This window comes from Corvus cornix, chromosome 2 (genome assembly GCF_000738735.6).
Source record: "Corvus cornix cornix isolate S_Up_H32 chromosome 2, ASM73873v5, whole genome shotgun sequence".
Lineage (NCBI taxonomy): Eukaryota > Metazoa > Chordata > Aves > Passeriformes > Corvidae > Corvus > Corvus cornix.
Genome location: NC_046333.1, coordinates 111,099,108 through 111,118,011, shown reverse-complemented (window position 1 = coordinate 111,118,011; position 18,904 = coordinate 111,099,108). Strand labels below are relative to the sequence as shown.

General features: G+C 41.6%; 1 protein-coding gene across 4 annotated transcripts in view; it reads right to left on the bottom strand.

Moving 5' to 3' along the window:
- The window catches only part of DTNA (dystrobrevin alpha), a 222,528-nt gene that overhangs the window by 156,682 nt on the left and 46,942 nt on the right, over nucleotides 1-18,904 (bottom strand). For 2 of the 4 annotated variants that reach the window (XM_039550262.1, XM_010401202.4), the window contains exon 2: nucleotides 12,097-12,170. The exons of the other annotated variants lie outside the window; for them this stretch is intronic. The gene's annotated coding sequence lies outside the window, so the exon portion shown is untranslated. The remainder of the gene's footprint in view (nucleotides 1-12,096; nucleotides 12,171-18,904) is intronic. 4 annotated transcript variants of the gene reach the window in all.

Here is an 18,904-nt window from a genome sequence, read left to right as displayed (position 1 = left end):
TTGGTCCCATCTCCCTGATAAGAATATGTCTATATTAGTAAGTGAAACCGGGCAAGGACATGCTCCTGAGAGCTGGAGCTGTTGCCTGCACTGCTACAGCACCACAGCGTCCCTGGCACGGTTTTGGCCCTAAACAGCCCTCCTTCCTCCAGAGGGCTCCTGGGCAGAATTTGGGAGTTTGCAGAGTCCAGAGACATTTCCAGCAGGCTGTTTGCTTGTGGCCACCCTACCCTAGAGACTGAGTTCAGTGGTATGGACACGTGCTGTGCCATCCCAGCCTGTCCTGGTGCCAGAGGAATCTCTCTGGTGTGTTTACTAGAACAGTGTCTCAGTCAGTGAGTTATTTAGTATGTTGAGGTCTCCACCTCTTCAGCTAGATATATGAATCTGGATGCCAGAGCTCTTTCCAAAATGATGTAAAAATGACATGCTGCTTAAAAAAGCCCATTTCCAAATCAGATTTTCTCTCAAAAGTATTAATAATAATGGTAATCAGAGCAGCTGATTTATCTGAAAGAATTGCAGCTTTCCTTGCAATCTTAAATGCATGTCCTCCATATCCATAAGTGAGAATCCTGATGGGTTGCTCAGACCTAAAGCTACTTTGATGGAGATTATATCCTTTATACTCACTGTTTCTGCACTTTTTTTTTTTTTTTTTTAATGAACTGAACACTAAGGTGCTCTTAGAAGCCAGAATCTGACCCAATTAGGGCAAACTCTGGCCTTCTTCTCCAGCACTGACCATATGCTTGGAGCAAGAAACAAAGACAGAAATGACCCTGTCCAAGAAATTGCCATGCTCTGGGATATATACAAACAAAACTCTTTGGCAAGCCAAGGCAATGCATAAACAGAACTCATAAAGGCTGATTTGCCTCATAAAAGGTAAACTTCAGTTTTAATAGCTTCTCTAAGAATCCGTATTTCACATTCAAGTATCCTTAATTCCAAACAGAGGTTATCAAATGAAAAGAGGTGGAAATAAGGTAGGACACATCCTAGGAGAGTATGAAAACAAAGATGCTGTACAAAATACTAGCTTCTGTTCCTGAGTGTAGAAGGACTGAAAGTGTCTTTTAGCTAGAAAGAAAAACCTCAAACAACACGGTATTTCCAAAGTAGTTTTGGTAGTTGCTGTGCTGGCTATCGACTGATGACATATGCAGTGGCACTTTCTGTGAATGAGCAGTATCTCATTTCTTCATGCTGTGCCTATATTGTTTTTTTCTGTTCTGCTGCATAAGGTGTAAATTCCTGGGATGAGCAGCACATCTCATGGTATCACATATCCTGAGAACTACATACTTTATCTGAGAGTGGGAGTTTTCGGTCCTTTATCATGCAGCCAGAGGCAAAGTTTCATTTCCAAAGTTATGTTTAGTGTCAGCAGAGTGAGTCTACTTGAGCTGACATCCTAACTCCACTTCCCAGCTGATCATCGGAATGGTTTAGTTGCTTAAAGGCCACTCGATTAATACAACTGGAGAGTGACTGTCACAGAGTTTTATTTCCAATTGCACAGCCAAGATAGTAAATTTTTTTGGATCTAGGACCTTTTTTTTCTTTCTTTTAAGTCTTTTTCTCTGAATCCATCTGTACACAGCAACCTGAATTCTGTTTGCAAACAAAATCATAGAATCACAGAATGGTTTGGGTTGGAAGGGACATTAAAGACCACCTAGTTCCAACTCCCTCCACCAAAGGCAGGGACACCTTCTGCTACACCAGGGTCTCAGAGCCCCATCCAACCTGGCCTTGAACGCTTCCAGGGATGGAATCCACAGCCCCTCTGGACAACCTGTTCCAGTGCTTCACCATCTATGTATTTCTTCCATATACCTAACCTAAATTTCCCCTCTTTCAATTTGTACCTATTAGTCCTTGTCTTGTCATTACAGTTCCTGATGAAGAGCGCCTCTCCAGCTTCCCTGCAGGCCCCCTTCAGCTACAGGAAGGTTGCTGTGAGGTCTCCATGCAACCTTTCTCTTCTCCAGGCCGAACAGTCCCAAATTTCTCAGCCTGTCTTCACATGGGAGGTGCTGCACTCCCCTTACCAACTTTGTGGCCCTCCTCTGGACTCACCCCAACTAAATGCTGTGGTAAGGCTCTGGTCAGAGCACCTGGCAAGTGGCAGGACACCAACAGAAAAATCCTGCTTGTGCTCTGATCTCCCAGTCCCCTCTCTGGCCGCTAGCGAACACCCAGCTGCTACTTCTCATCAGAGACACTAAGATTTGTATCTCTGCTGCTCCTTTTGTACTGAAGTCGCCTATACACTGCATTATAGTTCAGACATCAGAGTGAACACTGTGAGTCTCGGCTTATGCCAACAGCTATGTCAGTTTTAGGGTAAGTGCTGGCAACCTCAGCACCATACAAGCAGAGAAGATGACTCTGGCACCCAGCCTGGCCTGCACAGCAGTTATTTCTGTACACACGAAACCACTTGCAACAGCAATATAAACTCACAGTTGCTCGTATCTGCACATCAGCTCATGCTGTTCAGCACCCTTCCTTTTTGTAACACGAAGTTAACAATTTTCCTGCATTATTACATGGGAAAAATGTTTATCCATGGAATTCACCAGTTACTCTCCTGTCTTAATTGAAATATTTTTATCTAAGCAGCTGGTAATCCATTTATTCCAGTAAGATTTAAGTTGAAATAATGACTGAGTTCAGCACAGCTTTCTGAACCCCTTAATACATTGCTATACCAAGGCCTGTGGGTCACGACACAAATTAAAGTATGTGCAACTGACAGTTTCCCTGAAGACGTCAGAAAGGCAACCTTTGTCTGGAATAAATTGCTGGGATGTAGGATGTCTTCTTTTTACTTGTTTCCAAGCATGTATTCCTCTGTAGCTGGAGAATCTGCCTCACATTAATAAAAGGCTATGTCTTTAATGCACCACTCAACTATGCTATTTTTAGTTGTCCAGTTGATTAATTATTTTGTAACTTTGGAAACTGTTTGTAGAGTGGAGTCACTGAGACATACTCATACCCTCTCCATGCTCTTTATGCCCTGGCCAGGACATTTCTCATCGAGCAGTCAAGAAACATGGGGTCCAGTGAAGTGGAATGCATGACAAGCAAACACAGAAAATCTTATGACAGAGGTCCGGAAAACATCTCAAAGCCTTGTTATTACAGAAAACTGTTTTATTACAGAAAACATCTCAAAGCCTTGTTATTACAGAAAACTCAAACTGTTGATTTACGCATCTCTTTAAGATGCTACAACTCCCATTTGCCAGAATTTTGTTTGTGTTTTCATCAGGTACAAGTTGAGTTTGTAAAAAGCACGATTTCCTGCAAACTCTGCCTATGATTTATCCTTAAACCATTACTACCAGAGAGGAAACTGAAGCAGGAGCACTGAGTCTGAAAGCCAAGAAGGACTATATAAAGGTGATCTTCTGAGGGGAAAGTGATCTCACAGCATTATAAATTGCAAAGTTATTTTCCATCATAAAGAACTTATTTAGGCAGATGTAAGAGGATTGGAGGATCAATAGAGAAATGTATCCAGAAGGATTGTGCAGCCTGGTAAAAAACATTAACTCTTTGCTAACCCCACTATGAAATATTCACATTGGTCTTAAGCAAATCTACTCATGTGAATAAAATACAGTAAGCATGGGGCATTTACTAAGTAGGAAATAACATTCATTTGACCAAACTGAACAAAACAGACATTGAATCAAAAGGCTCTTTCTGAAGAAAAGGGAGATTGCTAAAAGAGAACAGCAACAACAAAAAATGCAGAACTGAGCAGAGGTGTAATCCTAACATCAAACACACGGATGACAGCAGGATTATTTTCTACTCAGTATTGGCCCAATGCGCCATAACAAAGGTTTCAAAATATTCACATATTTATTCTCCCTCTGTTTGTCCTTTTCCCTGTGACATCTGTTCAGCTAAGTATGGAAGTATGGAAAAACCCAGATGTTTGGAAAAGCAGTGCTTCATAAACCAAAATGGAAATGAACTTAGAATGTAAGCCACTTTCCTTCCCCCGACACAGCGCCGTCCAAGAACAAGAAGAATCCCTCTCCTACTCCCTGCTTGTCCTACCGGAATGCTGCCAGAAGCATAGATGCTATGTATACCTCATGTGAGAAAGATGGGGAAGCCCAGTGTCCTTTGGGATCCTCAATCAATGTTGTTGAATGCTAAGCAGTGTAATTACTACAAAGAAACTAGAGGTTCTGTCACCTTTACTCCACAAAACAAGGACAATGACACACTATATGCAGAATTACTCCTGAGCAATTCAGTAACAACAATGCTGTGTGCTAGTTTGCTTTAGCAGCCTTGGTGTTTAAGAGACTGGAGATGTCAAAGTTCATGCTGCCTGTGAAGCTGCAGCATTGCCCTCGGTGTGTGCAAGACTTACAGTACAGTATTTGACTTCTCAGTACACACTTGTGTACCCGAAGCCACGTGAAGACAAATACAGAAGAAACCTTGACAACTGCTCAAGGAGCAAGGAACAACGTGGGTGCCATAAGCACGCTTGGAGGCTCTCCAGCACCTGTAGAGAGACTGGTTCCATCAATGATCTTCACCTGCAGCCAGTTCTTAACATGGATAAGGTGCTCTGGATTTGTTTCCCCTTGAGGGCTACGGTACAGGCCAAATGCGGGCAGATTTCCATAGGGACAAATAAGAGAAGTACTACTCGTGCAAAGGTCATGTGCTCTGCTGAAGTTTAGATCCTTGTTCCAATGTAACAGAACACTAAAGCACACCAAAGAAAATAATCCAAGGTTTTTTTTAAATGTGAAGAAACCCAACTTATTTTTATGCCTGCCTTGTTTTCAGTCTTACTGAATCACTTTTGCTAAAATATTCCAAAAATAGTCTGGCTGAGGAAAACAGCTGGCTAGAAAAATTTCAGTTCAAACATTAAAAGTTTTACAAATACTCTGAAAAACTATAAGGTACTATAATGAGAACTGCTGGGCAACTTTCCTAATTGGTGGTGCTACCAATCTACTACACAGTCAGGAATTTTCATATTTTATTTATCACAGACTACACTATCAACTACCCTCCACTGAGCTGAAAACAGGCAGTAAAATAAAACCAGGAGGGAAGCAGAGAGCGAGCAGAGCTGCCAGCTGAACCTGGACAAGCCCAGTAAAACTGTTCTGTGGCCAGCCTGGCCAGTGAGAGACACCGAAACAAGGACAGTTTCTTGTGTCTGCCATGTCCTTACAAAGCTATACCAGACACATGCACATCGCCCTGACAGAGAAGGCTTTCACAACATGAACAGTCTGTACCTCTCCCTAGGTCACGTGCCTGAAACCCACAGCCAGTCAGACTGACGCTTGAATACGAGTGGAGCCGTACAGGCTGTCGAGATAAAATTATCACAGTCGTATTTCAGCAGACTGAAAAGAAACCTGAGATGCATGTTCAGATTAGCTGCAAGAAATAGGATCCCTGGACAAGCAACAGGCAATCCTATCAGCATGCTGTAAGGAAAACTGGAGCAGGTTTCACATAAACCAACCTCTGGAGAAAGAGGAACAAAATAGTTCCTTCTTCTGCAGCAGTAAATGAATGTTTCCAGAGCCATGTGATGACAGTGTGGTCAGGACTGTACCTCAGATCTATCTGTATGACTAAAAGGAGCACTCGGCACTGAACTGTCCTTCCTTAATTCACTGGACAGACCTAAAATGTTTCTGCAGGGACACATGTAGGACACAGAAGATCCCACCTAGGAACTAATTTCTGAATGTACTGTTTACAATTCTCAGAACAACTCCAATGAAGTGAAAACTGGTGAAGATTTAAGAGCTTGACTTATTTTCTGCTAACTCAAAAAAAACCCAACAAACAAGTAGCTTGTGATATGTTCTTGAGACACTTCAATGTGTTTGTGTGCGTAAGCTATGATAAAAAGACGAAGTTTTAGAATTTTTAAGTTTCCGTTGTGTAATAAATAGTGGGTATTACAAAAATTTTAGTATCTTCAGGCTGGGGAAGACTACATTTAGGATTGTGATAACCAATGTAATTTCCTGAGGTCATAAAGTTAAGCTGTAAAGTTCTTGCATCAGGTCAAGAGAACCCCTGACACACCAGAAACTCCACTTCATGATAAATTACAGTCAGATAAAGCTGTCATTTGAGAGATTACAATACCAGTGCTCTACTCAATAACCATACTTGTACAGCATGTTGCTTTTACGTCCATAAGTGGGTTTTTGCACCTCTTACCTTCAGTAATGGGTGATCCTATCTTTGGAGTGCCTGTTACACTAATATGAAGTGACACTTCCTTACCAAGGTTCAAATCTTAGTTGACCTTCCATTCCGCCCTGGACAGGCGAATGAATCGGACTGTCAATTTTGTAATAACTAGTTGAATTTCCCTTTTAATAAGATTTCCAGTGCAGATTCTTTTGTGAGCCATTCTACCCATCAATTTTTTATAGGGTCAAAAGAACTGTTGTTCTGGATCATGCATATGGCAGCATAAAATAAGGATAAATTACAAGTACAAGATTTGATGAACAGGAGACATAAGATAAGAAATACACCTTCAATAAACAGTTGAACTGCGAGTACTAAGGTCTGGCATTGAAAAACAGAACAGGAGATATCTGGTAAAGACAGTCATGCGTGACTGCCATGTGGACTTTCCATGGCCTTCAGAGTTAGAGATGCTCAACATCTCTGAAAATCAGACACAAAAGGTAATATTGCATTTAAAGCCATGGAAATTTTATGTATGTAATGCACTGTCTCCTGCCACCCATATTTCTAGAGCATAAACAGGACTATTTAATGAGTGAAAAAGGAATGCATTTATGAATGAATGGATGTGTTTTCCAAAAAGCCATTGGGGCAAAGAGCAGTAGCTGTCAGAAGAGTGCGGGCTTCCTTTCTTAACAGACAGTCTGATCTCTTTTGGCATTTGATCCCATGAGGAAAGCTAAATCATAAAGCCATCTTGGAATATCTTCACTTTCAAGGTCTCTGTCAAAGACCATCTCCCCTCCCTGTCCCACAACCACACCATCCAGTTTATTCAAGAATGCAGCTGGTCCAGTGAAAACAAGAGGGAATGCCTTTCTATCATCACTCCTCAACCAGAGAGTCTGTGAATGGCACATACATGCAGCACTTTGGCCTATGGAGGGGTCATGAAAATGGGAGAAACAGAAGAATCACTACAGAATGATCTCAAAGCACAGAGCATGAACCAGCTGGGGTATTCATCACAATGGGGCTGAGGATGATATCAGAGCCAAAACAGATTTGGTTTAATTTGTAAAGCTTACATGGTATCATCCTGCTGATGTGATAGTTTTAGCCAAGTTTCACTAGACAAACTCATTTAAATATGCCTGATATTTAAAATACTGCTACAGGAATCACAACTGCTGCATTTTCCAGCAAGACAAGTAGAAGGGATTTAGGTGGGAACTAACTTATTTGTTGCACAGACTTTTCTTCCTAGAAAAATGGCTGTTTCTTTTGCCCAAACTTTAGCACTTAAAAAAGAAGACAGTTTACAAGTGTTGAATCTGTTCTCTCCTGCTGCTTTTGCCACTTCCTGCAATATTTGCAATGTCCTGCTCTTTATTTAAAAGATAAGTTATGAGACATGGCGAATAATTTCCCACCACATACCTCTTTGTTGCCTACATCAACATGGGAAATTAAATGACCCAGACTGTACCTTCATTCTACTAATGGAGAGGAAAGCTGCTTCAAAACAGTTGCATTCTGCAGCTGGTCCTTTCCTTTGCCCTGTTTCTCCTCCAAAGCAGGGGAGCAGAGGCAGAGATGCCCAGGGAAGAGTGCTCTGCATCTCTGCCCAGTGGTGACAGAATTCTTAATGATAATATTTCTACTCCAAAAGCACGAGTCAGACCAGACCCTGTGCTGGAAAGGTTTCTCACTCTTCTGCCTTCACCACGAATGTGTACCATCCCAGGAATGTCTCCATGGGCCATGATTGACAGACCCCAATTTCTCTGCTACCTCCCTGAGCTGTGCAGGTACAAGGCAGCAGGTTGGTTTCAGCTTCAGCAGTTGCTAAAATGCTGTGCATTGTCACTGGGCACAGTGTGGTGCTAAGTGAGCTGTGCAGCTCTTGACTGGTGTTGGGAGTACATCCCATCAGCCTGGGGAAGGCACAGAGGGGAGCTCATGTTGCTGTCTGCAGACACATGTCCTACGTCTGAATGGGGAGTGGGGACACTACACCTTCATGCAGGCAATTCAAAACAAGATTTTTTGAAGCTTTCTTCTTCCCTTCCCTTCCCTTCCCTTCCTTCCCTCCCTTCCCTTCCTTTCCCTTCCCTTCCTTTCCCTTCCCTTCCCTTCCTTCCCTTCCCTTCCCTTCCCTTCCCTTCCCTTCCCTTCCCTTCCTTCCCTTCCCTTCCCTTCCCTTCCCTTCCCTTCCCTTCCCTTCCCTTCCCTTCCCTTCCCTTCCCTTCCCTTCCTTCCCTTCCCTTCCTTCCCTTCCCTTCCCTTCCTTCCCTTCCCTTCCCTTCCTTTCCTGTTCCATTATTTGAAGTGTGCATGTCTAAAGCCAGCCCCAGGATAAAGCCTTGTGAAGAAACGGTAACTCAGCTAGATTTATCAGACTTCTGTTCATTTGAGAGGTCTGCTTGTAACCACAGATGACCACAGATCCTGACTGCGAAAGTGTCTCAGAAGACAACGTCTTTGATCATGAGAAGTTCTGTAGAAATTAAGAAGCACCAAGCACACCGTGAACTTCTCTTAAAGACAAAAGCTTGTTGAATTTATCTGTACACATGTATGTGTATATACACATGCATACATATATACCCAGTCTAGAAGTACCTTAACCTGGAGTCACCCAAACTACTATATCTGAGCTTTTGCTTTTCAAATCTGTGACAAGAATGTGAGGATGAAAACTTAGAAAGTTTCAAAAGCCCACAAACATCCTCAGTGAACAGGCTTTTCACATCCTCACATCCAGAGTATTAAAAAAAAATCATTTTAATAACTGACTCCTTATAAATGATTAATGTGTTGTATTGCATGTAAGTGCTCTCCTATTTCTAGGAATATCTTGTTGGGTAATAGTCTCATTTGTGATTCATATGCATGTTCTTTTATAATTGCAGTGAAACAATGGTTTCTGGGTAAGTGGTTTTTAAAAGTTTGTTGGGTGCTACAGGAGATCAAAGTATAATAAAACTTACATGGAAGCAAAAACCGTGCACAAATAACAGCACCAGCTTTAACAAAGGACTGAATAAACACGTGCAATTCTAAACAGGATGGACTGAATTTTTCATCCTGTCAATTCATCGTGGAAGGCTCCATTCAGATGAAAAGGCTGAGCAGATAAGCCTGCATGTATCACCACAACCATTTGTTTCAAAAACATACATACACAAGCCTGGGTTCCTATGGGCAGGGAAACTCTCACTGCAAGATGCCAACACAGATCTTTACATGCAGAGTTTGGGATCCCCTAAACAGAGTAAATGCACGTGTAAAAGCAGCCTCAGCAAATAGCAATGACCAAACCAGGCAATCTTTATTTCAGTGGGCAGAGGCCAGAGCAGCTGGGATGACCTCAAGTTCATATCCCAGCACCATCAAGAAGCAGAAAACAACTGCCAAATATGTCAGATGTGACACTTCAAGATCTAGTCACCTGTTGTTTTGTTTTAGTGAGGGAAGACATTGAGGCAGTGGCTGGGAATGACATTTTGCTTTGCTGTGAGAAGTAAAAGGAAATATTGTAAGCATGGAGTAAGTAGAGCATTGAACTCTTAACAGCAGATCACCCCCAAATTCAACCAAAATTCCTCACAGCTTCTTCAGAACTTCTACTACTGCCCATACAACCCTGGCGGGGACTCTTGAATCTCATTTATTAGTGCCAAAACCTAGAAAAAAAAAAGGTTTTTCAGCTTAGCCATCTGCATTCAGAACCAAATTGTTCAGCTGAGGGGCCTCAGCATTTTTAACAGCAAAAGCAAATTGCAAGTGCAGTGATCAGCCAGTGAGTAGCAGTCTTTGTGGAACTTCTCATTCATCCAGACTGAACACAGAACACACAGGTTAGCTTATTGCTTCCCAAATATCAAATAAAAATAAAATGTGAAGAGGACAGCCTAATTCTGACTTAAACAGTGGAGGAAAACAGCACAGAACAAAATGTGTTAAAAGTAAGGGGCCTTTTTTCCAGAAAATTATGCAGTTAGAAGTTATAAATTTGTTCAGAATAAAAGGCATGCAGCAAATAATATATTTTACCTATATAAAGCTTGGTTTTGAGCAATTGTACTGAAATGCAGTGTTCTGAATGCAATATCCAAGTATCACAATAATCATTAATACAGAGCTATATGAATATTATTTTGTCAAAATAAACTACAGAATGGAGAAATCTTAGAGGCTTAAATTGCTCTGGGATTTCTGTATAGCCTCTTTGCAGAAATAGTAACCCAAAACGTAATGTGAGAAAAGCAGCAACTAAGGACATTCAGACTGAATGTCTTTCTTCACTCCCAGGTGAACAGAAAGCACCATGACTTGTGTCCAAATATTTTGAAAGGATCAGTACAAAGGAGTGACAGGTATTAAAGACATCACCTACCTTCCACGATTACATGAACTGTATCAGACTGAAGAAATAAAACTTTTTTTCCCCCTTTCTATGGTAGTTATTTTCATTCTCCTCAATAGCAATCTAGTCTTCTATGGAAGGTAGTGGCATTTTAAAACCTGAATGTGAAGGTCATGAACTGAATTAACACCAAGGGTAAAAAATAATTTTAAAAATGTAGTACCAATATTTATACAGCAGTTTAAGAGGCCATAATCATTATGAAGTCTGTGTAATTGTTTGTGTATATGAAGGGCTTCAGGGGGATGAAAACTGTAGTAAAATTTGATGTGCCTTGTAATCCCTGGATGAACTGCAAGGCCCTGCTTGCAGGAACAGCTCCTGCACTAGGAAACACTGTTCTGTCACTGGGAGAGATATGCAGGTGAGACTGTCCAGCCATGTCTCAGCTGTGGATGCCAGGAGCCCTGCCAGGCCTGTGTGTTTGCCAAGCTGCCACCTTACAGCCTGGGACAGAACCAGGTAGGACCACCCATACACCCTGCCCTTGCATTGCACTGGGGGAAATCCAGGAATACCAACAAAACCAGCAAGTGGTGCATTCAACAGGCTCCTTGGTGTGGACAGTGGAGGGAGCAGGAAATGTCCAAAATGTGCCTGCAGTGCTGTTGGCACCAGGCTGGGACACGTGAGGCCAGTTCTCAGCACTCTGCAGGATCGCGGGTAAAGGCTCGCATGTTCCTGTGTTTCTGCCTCCCTCTCGGGTGTCAGCTCTCACCCAGCCCCGTGCAATCAGCAGCATCGCTCTCTCACTGTGTCTGCATGCTGCGTGACTCAGTGTCGCCTGCACTTTCATGCTCTACTGTTATACAGTACAAACAGGGAAAGTTTTCTGCTGAGGCAAGTCAGTACAAAGCTACCAGAAAGACTCCAAGCAAAAGTCACCCAGAACAACAAAAGAGAATTCAGGGTGCACAAAACAAGTCTACACTGTTAACAGTGTTGTGACTTACTTAGTGAATAACTTACCAGCCTTTTTCTACCTCTACTCTCTGTGCTTTAGTAGCAAAAGGTATTGGGAAGGACTCAAAATGCTTCAGCCTGCCTCTAAGAGACTAAAAATCTTCACAGAAATTGCATATGGAATTCCTTTTCTTTTATAAGCTTCAGAAAAACATGTTTTGAAATCCCCAGTGCTCTTCCATCACTGTGGAGGTGACTAAATGTAGCAAAGAGCAAAGGTATTACAGGGCAGATTCTTCTCTGCTTTTCATTACATAGTACAGCTGCTCACAACTGTACCATGAGTTCAAAGCCGCAACATGAACTGTTACTGTCTGACAAAACCTCTGCACTTTGTATCAAAAAGCACCCAGCGACATTTTGAGAAGCGTTTTTTTTATCTCCGAGAAGAATGTTTTCAAACATAAATCGTATTTCTTAAAGCCACTGCCAGTACCCAAGCACTCCCCACGAAGACAGATAACACCGCACCCTACCCGCAGAAATGATGCTCCTCCGATCGCTTGCTCTGTTCCCTGCTTCGTCTGCCTCAGAGTGCTCAGATCAGATCCTGCCCCAGAGAAAAAGCAGAGTCAAAGGCTTGTGATACTCAGAGCTGAGTCCTGGAGCCAGGCTGCAGGAGGATCAAGGAGTACTGGGCTGAAGCAGCTTGGATGGGAGACGTATCAAAGTACACTATTGCTCACCCATCACACATAGGTAATTGAGAGCATCTCAGTTTGAAACTGCTGGTCACCATCTGGTGATAAAATATGGAGATGCCAAGTGAGTTAAAGCAAGCTTGTGCATACCAGCATATTTTAGTTACACTACATAATGAAACCCATCATCACCTTCATTCATACTGTGGTGTCTGTCCCAGCGTTGCAGTTTCATACAATTTGCGTTAACTTTTTCTCTCCTTAGCTTCAATTACAAGCCAATTTCATCTTTCCATCATACACACATAAACATAACCTTCCAATTCAAGACACTTCTAATATGAAAGGAATTCAAGTGCAAAAGAGAGCAGCTGAGACCTACAAAGTCATGCCACTCCTAAAAACAGGCACAGAAGTCAGGCATTGGCATGAATTTGCTAAATGATGCAGAATTAAAGTGTTAAAGAAAAAGACAGGAGTCTGGCCCTTTCCCTACTTCACAACTCTTCAGTGTGAATTACTGAATCCTGGGACAGCAGCAAGATGAAGCCCAGCTGACCTTTAAAACAATGAATAATTTCCGAACATGGCAAGATATTTTAAATATACATAACAGCTTTAAACACCCAAAGCGCTCTCCTCTTAATTATTTTTGCTACATCTGAAATATCTGAGGAAAATGTAGATGATATCTCTAATTTGTTAATTACCAGCTGGCTTCTACCGTGCATTATTAAGCTACTATGGCTGTGACTAATGCCTCTGACAATACCAAATTACCAACAACACCTTGTGGAGGAATGTGACCTGAGCAGCCTAGAAAGGACTAGCCGCAGGTGTTTATTTTCAGATAAAGATGGTTTATTAACTCAGGCATAAGACAGCAAACATTAAATACCACAATAATGCCCAAGTATAGAGGAGGAGGGCTGCACCCCAAACCCCACATGCTGCCTACCCCATGAGCACTGCCATGCCCCGTAGCTGCAGACACCTGCATCTCACTCCCTGCTCATGGCACAGCTGTGGAGGAGGAAGGGCACTCAGGATTTTTCTCTGGAGGTGCTTTAGCTGCAGCTGTGGCTCCCTGCCTGGTGGCTTGGGCAGGGGTGCTGGATTTGCAGAGATGTACATCACGCCCATGTTCAGGACTCCTCCACTTCCAGCCCAGCAGTCCCAAAGGCTTTGAAATATGGAAGATGAAGACAAAGGAAATGTATTTGCCCACAGAAGGTCCCCCTGCCCAGCCCATGCACTGCCCTTTTCCTCTCACCTTTGAATACAAGTCTTTTTTTTTTTCCCTTTTTTTTTTCTTTTTTTTACTCTAAGCTTTCTGCCAAATTGATTAAACTAATAACATTATAGCTTGGACAGGAACTTACACATCCTAGTTGTAAGTGTGTGAAATAACATTACTCTCCTTTCCAAATCCTCCTGGAGGGGTTAGGAAATCCAGTCTTCTCTTGTGCAGTTGCATTATAAAATTGCTGAACAAACCTATTCTGCTGTAATGGGAAGGGACACATTTTCTTCCCTACACTAAGTAGGTCAATGAAAACATGATGTTGTGAGGATGAAACTGTTTTCCTCTGTCTTCTTCCCTCTAATGGCAGTTTCTAATCAGTCCAATTTAATTATGTTTCTAGTGTTAGCATAATAATAACATTTTAAGGTTATTAACAACAGACATATTGGTGGTCCTAAAGTCTGGGGTTTGTGCTTTCTTGTGGGCTTACTTTAGCCTTAGGTATACACATGCAATTCCTACACATGGCACATCGTGGCACAGTTAAGAAAAGCCTGCAGAGAAATCTGGATGTGAAATACAACAACACATTATGAGGCACAAAAATTTAACTCTCAGCTCTGAGATTGACACTGAGTATCTACATCAATGTGATGTCTTTTTTAGGATGACGTTATGACTGTCACCTACTCTAAATCTGTGACCAGTGACCTTGCTCTGAATTAGCACTGGCATAAACAAAGCCAGAGTATTTCCAATGGAACTACTCCAATTCATAGCACCTGGAAACTTCTCTGCATGCATTTCATCAGGACGGATTATCCAGTAGCTGAAGAAACATTCAACTTGCAGCTATAGTTGCTTGAATACTAAATGCAAACTGAAGGCCACTGGCAATAAAAATACATTTGGTGGGAGAACATCTCTTTCCTCAATGAGAAAAAGGGAAGAAATTACATTACACTAAAGAGAATACAGAGTGACTAAAGTATTATCAAAAGAAACATCAAGCAAAAAAAAAATGGATGTTGCTTTTCTACTATTTCAGAACAGATGGTGTAAATTAGTTTTGTTCACATTATCTGAAAAAAAGAAAAAAAAAATTAATTCACCTCATGTAATGCCTATCGCAGCTCTCACTCACCCACACAAGAACTCCAAAGGCCCCCTTCTGCAGCCAAATGTTTGTCATAGCAAAGGTTACACACTGTTACAACCCTGTCCTGAAAACAACAGGCCTGCCTAGGACAGTAAAGCTAAGCACATACAAGTGGACATCACTCTGTCCTCAGTGTGAAATTTTTACCCTATGAAACCCCATGACTTCAAAGGAAACTCAGATTTCATCCGAAGAATCCAATTACATGTTTCAGATTTAGGATGGACTGTCAAGTGGCAGCTGACAAAGTGATGTCCTCAAGTATTTCAGGACAATGATATTCAAGCTGAAATGCAAAGCCAGCTGTTTATGCCTTATCTAAGGAACATTTCAAAATGAGGAAATTATATGATGATTAAGTGCCTCCTGCACCTCAGCAAAAAGCATTCCACTCTGCAGAGAGATCTTTGCAACCAGAATTTAGAAAGAATGTCTGTCATTAAAATAATTCCATGAGCTATTATCACCAGTATCACCAAATCACAGGGATGGTAGGAAAGATATGTAATCCACCTCCCACTGGGAGACAGGAGTCAGATACACTTTGTTCATGTTTATTAAAGTCATTTCTAACACTTCCAGTGATGGAAACTCCACAAGATCCACTGGCAAGGTATTTTGTGGATAAAACTTTCCTAGAGTTTACCTCATCTTCCTTGTTTCATTTTAGATCCATTTCTCTTTGTCCATGGCACAGAGAAGAGATTCCTGGCTGTCTTTGCAACAGCCTGTACTGTGCTATCTGTGCTTGAAAACCTGCCTTTCTCCTACTCATGCCTGAGAAGGCTGCTCTTCTTTAGGCTCAGAAAACGTAACCCTTTCAGGGTTTCCCCTTGGAGTATGTCCTATGGATGGCTGGTCACTTTTCCTGCCCTCTTCTCCACATCCAAAGCAGTCAGCATTTTATTCAACAGCAGTGCTCCAAACTGAACACAGAACTCCAGCTGAGCCACTCACCAGTGTGGGGATTGTGCCCTGCAGGCTGTGGTCTCATCTGCAGCCCAATATTGTGCTTTCTTTTTTTTCCTTTCTATTGTGCAACAACTCAACATTGCCAATTCATGTTCAACCAGAGATCCACAGTAACCTCTATCCTTTCCTGAAGAGCTGATGTGCCACTGGCTGTTTCCCAGCCAGTACTGGTGTCAAAAGCTACGAGGACACAGCTCAGCAAACCTCCTGGAACTACACAGCACCACTGCAGTCTCTGTGCACCCAAGAAGCCAAGAGTATCCTTGCAATGCTGCCTCACAAAAGGCACCAAGTTGTGTGTAGTTTTTCATCAGCACACAGTGCAAAACACTGGAAATCCCTCAAGGACTGGGCCAGTATTTGCATAAACTTCCACACTTTTTATCTGCTCTATCCACCAGAAGCAGGATGGAAAAACAAGTAGGACTATTTCTTCCAAGGCTGAAATACCCAATTTTATGTCCTTACTCTGCATGGAGCCTGTCAGTATAGGCAGTCAAGCCTAGTACAAGCCCAAGCACTCACCTACAGTGGTGTACAACAGAAAAAGGATAGGACTAATGACCTGTGAAATAGGTATGGACAGACCTGGCTAGGCTGGGGTTGCTTTCTGGCAAAGCTTGGTTCCTCTTGGACATAACACAATGAATGACTTATTTAGTACTTTACATGCACAGTTACAAAGCTCAGGCTTTGTGCACAAGGAATTTATTTCCGCCTTCTGAAAAAGAGAGTGGCCTGAAAAATTATCAGTCTATCTTCTTAGTTGATGCCTTTTTCACAGAGAATACACTGTTCCAATGAAAGTCGATATTAAAAAGTATAACAGCAAAGATTAGGCTCATTCAGTCCAAGTTACCACCAAGTTATGAGTAACTGCACGTGACACACAGCCACCACCTATTCCCCCTTCCATGAAAATGTACTCACCTGCAAAGAGTTCACATAAGCCTGGAGACTATTATTTTTCCGAAAGTCTTTAAACTCTAACACTTTAAATTCTATTTAAGAATACATTACCAGATTTAATGTAGATGAAGAACTTGTATTTGTTTGGATTCTTTTCAACCATCCACTACCTCCTTTATTTATTTAACTGTATGATTTCTGAAATTATATTTGCTATCACCTAGGGTCACATAATTGCTTTTTGCCATCACCATTTTAGCAAGTTTCCTCTGTTTACCTCCACTTCCTACTATAAAACCTTTTTTCAGTTGCTCTGTTAAATTTTATGGCCGATCTGAAACTCTACATATCAGATATTAGAGTCAGGATGAATGTATTGTTTACACATTTTCAGCAATTTTCAAAGCTAAAATTATTGAAAAGGAATAGTTTTACCTGTGCTAAAAGGAATCTTTAACCATTCTTTTGCGAGGAAGCCTTCATTCCTCCATTGTTTCACACACAAAAATTCTGCAGGCAGATACAACTGTTACCTTCCTGCCGCTATCACAGAACAGCCGCTGAGTTTAAGAACAGAAGTCACACTTCATCCCCCAAGGATGGTTCACAGGGAGTTTTAGTGCTTACAAGTGCAAGTGATTGCTCTGGCAGCTGAAGGCCTGCACCTTTGCTGATGACTTCTGTTTTGAACTGACGTGGGTCTACGGGAAACGCGCTCAGGGGGCTCCTTGCAAGCCACACACAACCTCTTGTATTTGAAAATGCGTCTCCTCCAGAAATTTCCTCCCTAACTGAGATGCTCTAGGCAAGCAGAGGAGATGGAGCAAGAACTTTTGCTGAATTACCACTTCTGAATGTGCCACCAGCCTCCCCCACTTGCTGTGACTGTGTTTGATGGGTCATCCAACTCCATGGCTGGAACTGGGGGAAGACAACTCAGAGCTTTGGATGAAGAGGCCTGGCAGGTGGCAGAGAAAGATGGGAAACTAGGATGCCGAATAAGTTGTATGGGAAGTAACGTGATAGATAGCATTATCAGAAGTGGGTTTTTTAAGGAAAAAAACATGACTTGTTTACCGAATAGCCTGGCAGAGAACATAGGTTGACTCTCAGCTTTGTTAAGTTCTCCCTGCATTCCTGTACCAACCTGCATAATACAATTTGTAGCTGCCTTAAGCTGATGTCGTTTATTTTCCCTAATGAGATATGGAAATTGATCAAAATTTTAAGAACAAAAATAAAATCATAAAACACTTTGCATTTTGTTATATCTGTTTGGAAACTTGTTTGATCTGTTTGGAAACAAGATTGCTGGTGTATATTCAAAGAAAAGTTAAGTATTTGCTATTGTAATAGCAATTAAAAATACACATCAAATACCAAGATAAAGGACTTGGTAGCTCTCCTAGAAAAACTTTAATTTTTCAATTAGGTGAGAAAGCTTTCAGTCATACAAGACAGTTAGGATTCCATGTTTAAAAAGTAACAAGATTTCAGAATTATTAACTCAACCGTTAAAATATATTTAAATCCTTGTGTTGCCTTTGTAATTTAACACTTTTTAGATCTAAAGTTAGTCATTCTCTAGTCAATTTACAGGAAAAAATTGAATGATCTAAAAACAGGGAATGGATTGTATTTCCATATCACACAAATGATACAGTAGGTCACTTAATCCAATATAAATGAGTTGTGCATTAAAAAAAGCCAGGGGGACAGAAACTTGTGCTAGCCAAACTATCATTGCTTTATAAATCTGGAAAGAATCAAAGTGTTCCTGATCTTCTTCCAAGGACAATGTCACATTAAGAATGACCACGCACTGAAAAGGTAGTAATTACTCGAAAGCACATACTTCCGTTACAAGAGGTATTTTTAAAATGTAGCAGGAAAGCCCAAGATTACTAATTGTATCTGCAGCTGTTACTTGGTAAAGAGTACTCAAGGACAACTTCACTCCAAGCATGTTCCTCTGCGCTTCGCCTTTGCTTACTTTCATTGTATTTAAAAGAACGAGCCACAAGTTGTCATTAAACTGCTTTCAAAGTCTACTTGCTGACAGACTTTTCTGTCTCTGCTTCATTTTTCTTTTTTTTTTTTAGGTCCCACTAAGTGCTAATTTCCTTATACATTTACAAGGAGGTATTTCATCCCAGACTATCTTATCCTTACCACAGACATAAAACAATGTAAGAATGCAGCATGCAGGTACTACCTTTCATCCCTTGATCCTGGAGCATGTCAAAGAACCAGGCAAGTATCACCATCACTGCTCTCAGAATGGGATACACCAAACCCCCTCTTATGGCTTCTCAAAGATCACAGGCACAGAAGCTGACCTGTTCCCTCCACTGCCC